The sequence below is a fragment of the Arachis hypogaea genome, chromosome 20 (genome assembly GCF_003086295.3).
Source record: "Arachis hypogaea cultivar Tifrunner chromosome 20, arahy.Tifrunner.gnm2.J5K5, whole genome shotgun sequence".
Classification (NCBI taxonomy): domain Eukaryota; kingdom Viridiplantae; phylum Streptophyta; class Magnoliopsida; order Fabales; family Fabaceae; genus Arachis; species Arachis hypogaea.
In genome coordinates, this window is record NC_092055.1 from 97,852,714 (window position 1) to 97,863,496 (window position 10,783).

General features: G+C 37.1%; 2 non-coding genes across 2 annotated transcripts; both read right to left on the reverse strand.

Annotated features, from left to right (window-relative positions):
* Positions 1-1,051: 1,051 nt before the first annotated feature.
* On the reverse strand, positions 1,052-1,159 carry LOC112788726 (small nucleolar RNA R71). Its single transcript, XR_003196077.1, has one exon. It is a non-coding gene; the product is annotated as a small nucleolar RNA R71 (small nucleolar RNA).
* An 8,863-nt stretch (positions 1,160-10,022) lies between these two features.
* On the reverse strand, positions 10,023-10,130 carry LOC112787548 (small nucleolar RNA R71). The gene has a single exon (XR_003194955.1). It is a non-coding gene; the product is annotated as a small nucleolar RNA R71 (small nucleolar RNA).
* Positions 10,131-10,783: the final 653 nt, after the last annotated feature.

A 10,783-nucleotide genomic window follows, 5' to 3' on the forward strand; every position in this document is an offset into this window, starting at 1 on the left:
TCTTGTTAGTCAAGTAATCAACTTTAATTTCAGAATCAAATCTTTTTAAATTTCTTTTTCAAATCTTTTTCAAAATAAATTTCAATCATATATTTTTCAAAACTTAATTTCAAAATCTTTTCTAACTTCTTATCTTTTCAAAATTGATTTTCAAATATTTTTCAATTAACCACTTAACTTTTTGTTTGATTTTTAAATTTCTTATCTTTTTCAAAATCATCTAACTAATTTTTTCTCTCCAATTTTCGAAAATCACTAACAATATTTTCAAAAATCTCTTTTTATTTAATTACTTCATTCAGTTTTCAAATTTTATTTTATCTCTTCTTTTAAATTTCGAATTCTAGCTAATATTTAAAATAAAAACAAAAATATTTTTCCTTTTATTTTAATTTAAATTCGAATTTTTCTCTTCTCCTTCTTCTATTCTTCTCTTCTTCTACTCACATAAAGAAATCTCTATACTGTGACATAGAGGATTCCTCTTCTTTTCTGTTCTCTTCTTTTTCATATGTGCAGGAACAGGGACAAAGACATTCTTATTGAAGCTGATCTTGAACCTGAAAGGACTCTTAAGAGGAAAATAGGGGAAGCTAAGGCACAACCCTCTGGAGAGGACCTGACAGAAATTTTTGAAAAAGAAAGATACATGGCCGAACCCAATATCAATGCCAACAATGTAAGGAAGATGCTTGGTGACTTCATTACACCCTCTTCTGACTTCTGTGGAAGAAGCATCTCAATTCCTGCCATTGGAGCAAACAACTTTGAGCTTAAGCCTCAATTAGTTTCTCTAATGCAACAGAATTACAAGTTTCATGGACTTCCATTGGAAGATCCTCATCAGTTCTTAGCTAAATTCTTGTAAATATGTGACACTGTCAAGACCAATGGAGTTGATCTCGAGGTCTACAGGCTTATGCTTTTCCCTTTTGCTGTAAGAGACAGAGCTAGAACATGGTTGGATTCACAACCTAAGGAAAGCCTGAACTCTTGGAAAAAGCTAGTCAGTGCTTTCCTGGCCAAATTCTTTCCACCTCAAAAGATAAGCAAGCTTAGAGTAGAAATCCAAACCTTCATACAGAAGGAAGGTGAGTCCCTCTATGAAGCTTGGGAAAGATATAAGTAATTGATCAAAAGGTGTCCTACTGACATGCTTCCAGAATGGAGCATCATATGTATATTCTATGATGGTCTGTCTGAGTTGTCAAAAATGTCATTGGACCATTCTGCAGGAGGATCTCTTCATCTGAAAACCCCTGCAGAAGCTCAGGAACTCATTGAAATGGTTGCAAATAACCAGTTCATGTACACCTCTGAGAGGAATCCTGTGAACAATGGGACACCTCAGAAGAAGGGAGTTCTTGAAATTGATACTCTGAATGCTATATTGGCTCAGAACAAAATATTGACTCAGAAAGTCAATATGATTTTTCAGAGTCTGAATGGATTGCAATCTGCATCCAACAGTACTAAAGAAGCATCTTATGAAGAAGAAGCTTATGATGCTGAGAACCCTGCAATGGCAGAGGTGAATTACATGGGAGAACCCTATGGAAACACCTATAATCCTTCATGGAGAAATTATCCAAATTTCTCATGGAAGGACCAACAGAAGCCTAATCAAGGCTTTAATAATAATAATGGTGGAAGAAATAGGTTTAGCAATAGCAAGCATTTTCCATCATCTTCTCAGCAACAGATGGAGAATTCTGAATAGAGCCATTCTGGCCTGGCAACCATAGTCTCTGATCTATCCAAGACCACACTAAGTTTCATGAATGAAACAAGGTCCTCCATCAGAAATTTGGAGGCACAGGTGGTTCAGCTGAGTAAGAAGATTACTGAAACTCCTCTCAGTACTCTCCCAAGCAATACAGAAGAAAACCCCAAGAGAGAGTGAAAGGCCATAACAATGACCAACATGGCCGAACATGGAGAGAGTGAGGAGGAGACGAGTCCTAGTGAGAAAAGCCTCATGGAACATCCTCTGGACAGAAAGGAGTTTCCCTTTGAGGAACCAAAGGAATCTAAGGCTCATACAGAGACTATAGAGATTCTGTTGAACTTCTTTCTGCCATTCATGAGCTCTGATGAATATTCTTCCTCTGAAGAGGATGAAGATACCATTGAAGAGCATGTTACTAAATATCTAGGAGCAATCATGAAGCTGAATGCCAAGTTATTTGGTACTAAGACTTGGGAGGATGAACCCCTCTTGTTTACCAATGAACTGAGTGCATTAATGAGGCAGACATTACCTCAGAAGAAACCGGATCCCGGAAAATTCTTCATACCTTGTACCATATTCACCATGACCTTTGAAAAAGCTCTGTGTGACCTGGGGTCAGGGATAAACCTCATGCCACTCTCTGTAATGGAGAAACTGAGAATCTTTAAGGTGCAAGCTGCAAGAATCTCATTAGAGATGGCAAACAAATCAATGAAAAAGGCTTATGGATTAGTAGAGGACGTGCTAGTGAAGGTTGAAGACCTTTACATCCCTGCTGATTTCATAATCCTAGACACTGGGAAGGATGAGGATGAATCCATCATCCTTGGCAGACCCTTCCTAGCCACAGTAAAAGCTGTGATTGATATTGACAGAGGAGAGTTGGTCCTTCAGTTGAATGAGGACTACCTTGTATTTAAGACTCAAGGTTCTTCTTCTGTAACCATGGAGAGGAAGCATGAAAACCTTCTCTCAATACAGAGTCAAACAAAACCCCCACATTCAAACTCTAAGTTTGGTGTTGAGAGGCCACAAATAAACTCTAAGTTTGGTGTTGAGAGGCCCCAACCTTGCTCTGATTATCTGTGAGGCTCCATGAGAGCTCACTGTCAAGCTATTGACATTAAAGAAGCATATATTGGGAGGCAACCCAATGTTATTTAATTATATCTATTTATTTTCCATTGCTATTTTATGTTTTCTTTAGGTTGACGATCATGTGAATTCACAAAAACAACTAAAAAATCAAAAATAGAATAAAAAACAGCATGAAAAATAGCTCACCCTGGAGGAAGAGCTTACTGGCGTTTAAACGCCAGTAAGAGTAGCAGAATGGGCGTTAAACGCCTAGTCTGGAACCATTCTGGGCGTTTAATGCCAGAAACAGGTACCAGACTGGCGTTTAACGCCAGAACAGAGCATCTACTTGGCGTTTAATGCCAAAAATGGGAGAAAAGCTGGCGTTAAACGCCAGAAACAAGCAGCAACCTGGCGTTTAACGCCAGAAGTACACTCTAAGGGCATTTTGCACGGCTAAATGGAGCAGGGATGCTAATTCCTTGACCCCTCAGGATCTGTGAACCCCACAGGATCCCCACGTACCCCACCTCTTCTTCTCTCCTCTTCACACCCTTTCATAACACTCTTCCACAAATACCCTTCACCAATCACATCCATAACTCTTCCCCAAATACCCCTCACCACTCACATCCATCCACTCTTCCCCAGAAACCTCACCTACCTCCAAATTCAAAATCCTTTCCCTCCCAAACCCAACCCTAATACATGAAACCTAACCCTTCCCCCACCCCTATATAAACCCCTCAACTCTACCTCATTTTCACACATTACAAACACTTCTTTCTTCCTTGGCCGAATACACACTTCCCCTCCATCTCCTCTATTTTCTTCTTCTTCTACTATTTTCCTTCTTCTTTTGCTCGAGGACGAGTAAACCTTTTAAGTTTGGTGTGGTAAAAGCATTTCTTTTTGTTTTTCCATAACCATTAATGGCACCTAAGGCCAGAGAAACCTCAAGAAAGAGGAAAGGGAAGGCTATTGCTTTCACCTCTGAGTCATGGAATATGGAGAGATTCATCTCAAAGGTCCATCAAGACCACTTCTATGAAGTTGTGGCCAAGAAGAAGGTGATCCCTGAGGTCCCTTTCAAGCTCAAAAGGAGTGAGTATCCAGAGATCCGACATGAAATTAGAAGAAAAGGATGGGAAGTTCTCTCCAATCCTATTCAACAAGTCGGGATCTTAATGGTTCAAGAGTTCTATGCAAACACATGGATCACTAAGAACCATGATCAAAGTATGAACCCGAATCCAAAGAATTGGCTTACAATGGTTCGGGGAAAATACTTAGATTTCAGTCCGGAAAATGTAAGGTTGGCGTTCAACTTGCCAATGATGCAAGAAAACGCATGCGCCTACACTAGAAGGGTCAACTTTGATCAAAGGTTGGACGAAGTCCTCATAGACATATGTGAGGAAGGAGCTCAATGGAAAATTGACTCAAGAGGCAAGCCGGTTCAACTAAGAAGGCATGACCTCAAGCCAGTGGCTAGGGGATGGTTGGAGTTCATCCAAGGCTCAATCATTTCCACTAGCAACCGATCTGAAGTTACTATAGACCAGGCCATCATGATCCATAGTATCATGATTGGGGAAGAAGTGGAAGTTCATGAGATTATACCTCAAGAACTCTACAAGGTGGCTGACAAGTCCTCCACTTTGGCAAGGTTAGCCTTGCCTCACCTCATTTGCCACCTCTACAATTCGGCTGGGATTGTCATAAAGGGAGACATCCTCATTAAAGAGGACAAGCCCATCACTAAAAAAAGGAGGGAGCAAACAAAAGAGCCCACTCATGGACCTCAACAAGAGCATGAGGAAATTCCTCATCATGAAATCCCTGAGATGCCTCAAGGGATGCACTTTCCTCCACAAAACTATTGGGAGAAAATTAACACATCCCTAGGAGAATTAAGTTCCAACATGGGACAACTAAGGGTGGAGCACCAAGAGCACTCCATCATTCTCCATGAGATTAGAGAAGATCAAAGATCCATGAGGGAGGAGCAACAAAGGCAAGGAAGGGACATAGAGGAGCTCAAGAACACCATTAGTTATTCAAGAGGAAGAAGACGCCACCCTTACTAAGGTGGACCCATTCCTTAATCTGCTTGTCTATTTAATTTTTCTGTTTTTCAGTTTTTGAGCATTATATTTTATTTATGTTTGTGCCTTTATTACAAGATCATTAGTGTTTAAGTGTTTATGTCTTAAAGCTATGAATGTCCTATGAATCCATCACCTCTCTTAAATGAAAAATGTTCTAAAAACAAAAGAACAAGAAGTACATGATTTCGAATTCATCCTTGAAATTAGTTTAATTATTTTGATGTGGTGACAATACTTTTTGTTTTCTGAATGAATGCTTGAACAGTGCATATTTTTGAATTTGTTGTTTATGAATGTTAAAATTGTTGGCTCTTGAAAGAATGATGAAAAAGGAGAAATGTTATTTGATAATCTGAAAAATCATAAAATTGATTCTTGAAGCAAGAAAAAGCAGTGAAAAACAAGGCTTGCGAAAAAAAATGGCGAAAAAAAAGAGAGAAAGAAAAAAGAAAAAGCAAGCAGAAAAAGCCAAGAGCTCTTTAAACCAAAAGGCAAGAGCAAAAAGCCAGTAACCCTTTAAACCAAAAGGCAAGGGCAAAAAGGATCCAAGGCTTTGAGAATTAATGGATAGGAGGGCCTAAAGGAATAAAATCCTAGCCTAAGCGGCTAAACCAAGCTGTCTCTAACCATGTGCTTGTGGCGTGAAAGTGTCAAGTGAAAAGCTTGAGACTGAGCGGTTAAAGTTGTGATCCAAAGCAAAAAGAGTGTGCTTAAGAACCCTGGACACCTCTAATTGGGGACTCTAGCAAAGCTAAGTCACAATCTGAAAAGGTTCACCCAGTTATGTGTCTGTGGCATTTATGTATCTAGTGGTAATACTGGAAAACAAAGTGCTTAGGGCCACGGCCAAGACTCATAAAGTAGCTGTGTTCAAGAATCAACATACTAAACTAGGAAAATCAATAACACTATCTAAATTCTGAGTTCCTATAGATGCCAATTATTCTGAACTTCAAAGGATAAAGTGAGATGCCGAAACTGTTCAGAGGCAAAAAGCTACTAGTCCCGCTCATCTAATTGGAGCTAAGTTTCGTTGATATTTTGGAATTTATAGTATATTCTCTTCTTTTTATCCTATTTGATTTTCAGTTGCTTGGGGACAAGCAACAATTTAAGTTTGGTGTTGTGATGAGTGGATAATTTATACGCTTTTTGGCATTGTTTTTAAGTAGTTTTTAGTATGATTTGATTATTTTTTAGTATATTTTTATTAGTTTTTAAATAAAAATCACATTTCTGGACTTTACTATGAGTTTGTGTGTTTTTCTATGATTTCAGGTAATTTCTGGCTGAAATTGAGGGACTTGAGCAAAAATCTGATTCAGACACTGAAGAAGGACTGCAGATGTTGTTGGATTCTGACCTCCCTGCACTCGAAATGGATTTTTTGGAGCTACAAAAACTTAATTGGTGCACTCTCAATTGCGTTGGAACGTAGAAATCCATGGCTTTCCAGCAATATATAATAGTCCATACTTTACCCGAGTTTTGATGACTCAAACTGTCGTTCAAACGCCAACTTCCTGCCCTATTCTGAAGTTAAACGCCAGAAACATGTTGCAAATCAGAGTTAAACACCAGAAACAGACTACAACCTGGCGTTTAACTCCAAAAAGAGTCTGTACACATGAAAGCTCAATGCTCAGCCCAAGCACACACAAAGTGGGCCCGGAAGTGGATTTCTGCATCATTTACTTATTTTCTGTAACCCTAGCTACTAGTTTAGTATAAAAACTACTTTTAGTGATTTATTTAAGAGAATCTTTTGATCATTTTTGAGACTATCTTTGTATCACTTTTGATCATTGATCACATTTAGGGAGGCTGGCCATTCGGCCATGCCTGGACCACTTTCACTTATGTAATTTTAAACGGTGGAGTTTCTACACCTCATTGATTAAGGTGTGGAACTCTGCTGCTCCTCATGAATTAATGCAAAGTACTATTGTTTTTCTATTCAATTCAAGCTTATTCCTATTCTAAGATATTCGCTTGCACTTCAACATGATGAATACAATGATCCGTGACACTCATCACTATTCTCAACCTATGAACGCGTGCCTGATAACCACTTTCATTCTACCTTAGATCGAGCGTGTATCTCTTAGCCTCCATTCCGAAAGATCGGAGTCTTCGTGGTATAAGCTATAATTATTGGCGGCCATTCATGAGATCCGAAAAGTCTAAACCTTGTCTGTGGTATTTCGAGTAGGATCTGGGAAGGGATGACTGTGACGAGCTTCAAACTCGCGAGTGTTGGGCGTAGTAACAGACGCAAAAGGATCAATGGATCCTATTCCAACATGATCGAGAATCGACAGATGATTAGCCATACGGTGACAGCGCATTTAGACCATTTTCACTGAGAGGACGGGAAGTAGCCATTGACAACGGTGATGCCCAACATACAGCTTGCCATGGAAAGGAGTATGAATGATTGAATGAAGGTAGTAGGAAAGCAGAGATTCAGAAGGAGCAAAGCATCCCCATACGCTTATCTGAAATTCTCACCAATGAATTACATAAGTATCTCTATCTTATTTTATATTTTATTTATATTTTAATTATCAAAATTCCATAACCATTTGAATTTTCCTGACTGAGATTTACAAGATGACCATAGCTTGCTTCAGCCGAAAATCTCTGTGGGATCGACCCTTACTCACGTAAGGTTTATTACTTGGACGACCCAGTGCCCTTGCTGGTTAGTTGTGCGGAGTTGTGAAAAAGAATTGAGATTATGAAAGTGCATACCAAGTTTTTGGCCCCGTTGCTGGGGAACGAACAATCACGATTTTGTGCACGAAGTTTTTGGCGCCGTTGTCGGGGATTGTTCGAGTTTGGACAACTGACGGTTCATCTTGTTGCTCAGATTAGGTAATTTTATTTTAATTTTAAGCTTTTTGTTTTTATTCCTTTTATTTTCAAAAAATTTTCAAAAATTAATAAATAAATTATTCTATGTTCTTCAGAATTTTTAAGAATGAATTCTAGAGTTTCATGAGATATGTTGAATCCTGGCTGGCTGTTAAGCCATGTCTAATCTTTTGGACCGAGGTTTCAACTATCCTTAGAAGAGCTTCTTTGTCTTTCTCAGTAAATCAGCTATTGTATGTAATGATCTGCTAAAGCTTGGCTGGCCATTGGCCATGTCTAGTGTTTTGGACCGGAGCTTTCACTGAACGTTTGGCTGGCTAGTAAGCCATGTCTAATTCCTGGACCAGAGTTTTAGGCTGACATTGCATGATTCATGGAATTCTCATTAAAAATTTTGAAATCCTTATTTTTCTTTTTCCAAATAATTTTTGAAAAATACAAAAAAATTTAATAAAATCATAAAACCAAAAATAATTTATGTTTCTTGTTTGAATCTTGTGTCAAATTGTAAGTTTGGTGTCAATTGCATATTTTATTTTTTCACTAAAATTTTCGAAAACTCATGCATGATGTTCTTCATTATCTTCAAGTTGTTCTTGATGATCTTCTTTGTTTGATCTTTGTATTTTCTTGTTTTGTGTCTTTTCTTGTTTTTCATATGCATTTTCAATTTGTTAGTGTCTAAACATTGAAAATTTCTAAGTTTGGTGTCTTGCATGTGTGTCTTTTCTTAAAAAATTTTCAAAAATAAGTTCTTGGTGTTCATCTTGCCATTCAAAGTGTTCTTGGTGTTCATCTTGACATTCAAAGTGTTCTTGCATGCATCATGTGTGTTGATCTTGAATTTTTATGTTTTGCATCATTTTTATGTTTTTCTCTCTCTTTACTAAAAATCCAAAAATAAAAAATATATCTTTCCTTGTTTTACTCATAAATTTCAATTTCAAAATTCTACCTTTTAAAATCTTTTTCAAAAATCAAATCTTTTTCATTTATTTTTACATATTTTTCAAATTTTTTTTAAATTGATTTCAAAATCTTTTTCTTATTTTTATTTCATAATTTTCGAAAATAATGCTAGCATTTAATATTTTGATTCAAAAATTTTCAAGTTGTTACTTGCCTATTAAGAAAGGTTCAATCTTTTGAAATTTTAAAATCATATCTTTTAGTTTCTTGTTAGTCAAGTAATCAACTTTAATTTCAGAATCAAATCTTTTTAAATTTCTTTTTCAAATCTTTTTCAAAATAAATTTCAATCATATATTTTTCAAAACTTAATTTCAAAATCTTTTCTAACTTCTTATCTTTTCAAAATTGATTTTCAAATCTTTTTCAATTAACCACTTAACTTTTTGTTTGATTTTTAAATTTCTTATCTTTTTCAAAATCATCTAACTACTTTTTTCTCTCCAATTTTCGAAAATCACTAACAATATTTTCAAAAATCTCTTTTTATTTAATTACTTCATTCAGTTTTCAAATTTTATTTTATCTCTTCTTTTAAATTTCGAATTCTAGCTAATATTTAAAATAAAAACAAAAATATTTTTCCTTTTATTTTAATTTAAATTCGAATTTTTCTCTTCTCATTCTTCTATTCTTCTCTTCTTCTACTCACATAAAGAAATCTCTATACTATGACATAGAGGATTCCTCTTCTTTTCTGTTCTCTTCTTTTTCATATGAGCAGGAACAGGGACAAAGACATTCTTATTGAAGTTGATCTTGAACCTGAAAGGACTCTTAAGAGGAAAATAAGGGAAGCTAAGGCACAACCCTCTGGAGAGGACCTGACAGAAATTTTTGAAAAAGAAAGAGACATGGCGGAACCCAATATCAATGCCAACAATGTAAGGAAGATGCTTGGTGACTTCATTGCACCCTCTTCTGACTTCTGTGGAAAAAGCATCTCAATTCCTGCCATTGGAGCAAACAACTTTGAGCTTAAGACTCAATTAGTTTCTCTAATGCAACAGAATTGCAAGTTTCATGGACTTCCATTGGAAGATCCTCATCAGTTCTTAGCTAAATTCTTGCAAATCTGTGACACTGTCAAGACCAATGGAGTTGATCTCGAGGTCTACAGGCTTATGCTTTTCCCTTTTGCTGTAAGAGACAGAGCTAGAACATGGTTGGATTCACAACCTAAGGAAAGCCTGAACTCTTGGAAAAAGCTGGTCAGTGCTTTCCTGGCCAAATTCTTTCTACCTCAAAAGATAAGCAAGCTTAGAGTAGAAATCCAAACCTTCATACAGAAGGAAGGTGAGTCCCTCTATGAAGCTTGGAAAAGATATAAGTAATTGATCAAAAGGTGTCCTACTGACATGCTTCCAGAATGGAGCATCATATGTATATTCTATGATGGTCTGTCTGAGTTGTCAAAAATGTCATTGGACTATTCTGCAGGAGGATCTCTTCATCTGAAAACCCCTGCAGAAGCTCAGGAACTCATTGAAATTATTGCAAATAACCAGTTCATGTACACCTCTGAGAGGAATCCTGTGATTTTTCAAAGTCTGAATGGATTGCAATCTGCATCCAACAGTACTAAAGAAGCATCTTATGAAGAAGAAGCTTATGATCCTGAGAACCCTGCAATGGCAGAGGTGAATTACATTGGAGAACCCTATGGAAACACCTATAATCCTTCATGGAGAAATTATCCAAATTTCTCATGGAAGGACCAACAGAAGCCTAATCAAGGCTTTAATAATAATAATGGTGGAAGAAATAGGTTTAGCAATAGCAAGCATTTTCCATCATCTTCTCAGCAACAGATGGAGAATTCTGAATAGAGCCATTCTGGCCTGGCAACCATAGTCTCTGATCTATCCAAGACCACACTAAGTTTCATGAATGAAACAAGGTCCTCCATCAGAAATTTGGAGGCACAGGTGGGTCAGCTGAGTAAGAAGATTACTGAAACTCCTCTCAGTACTCTCCCAAGCAATACAGAAGAAAACCCCAAGAGAGAGTGCAAGGC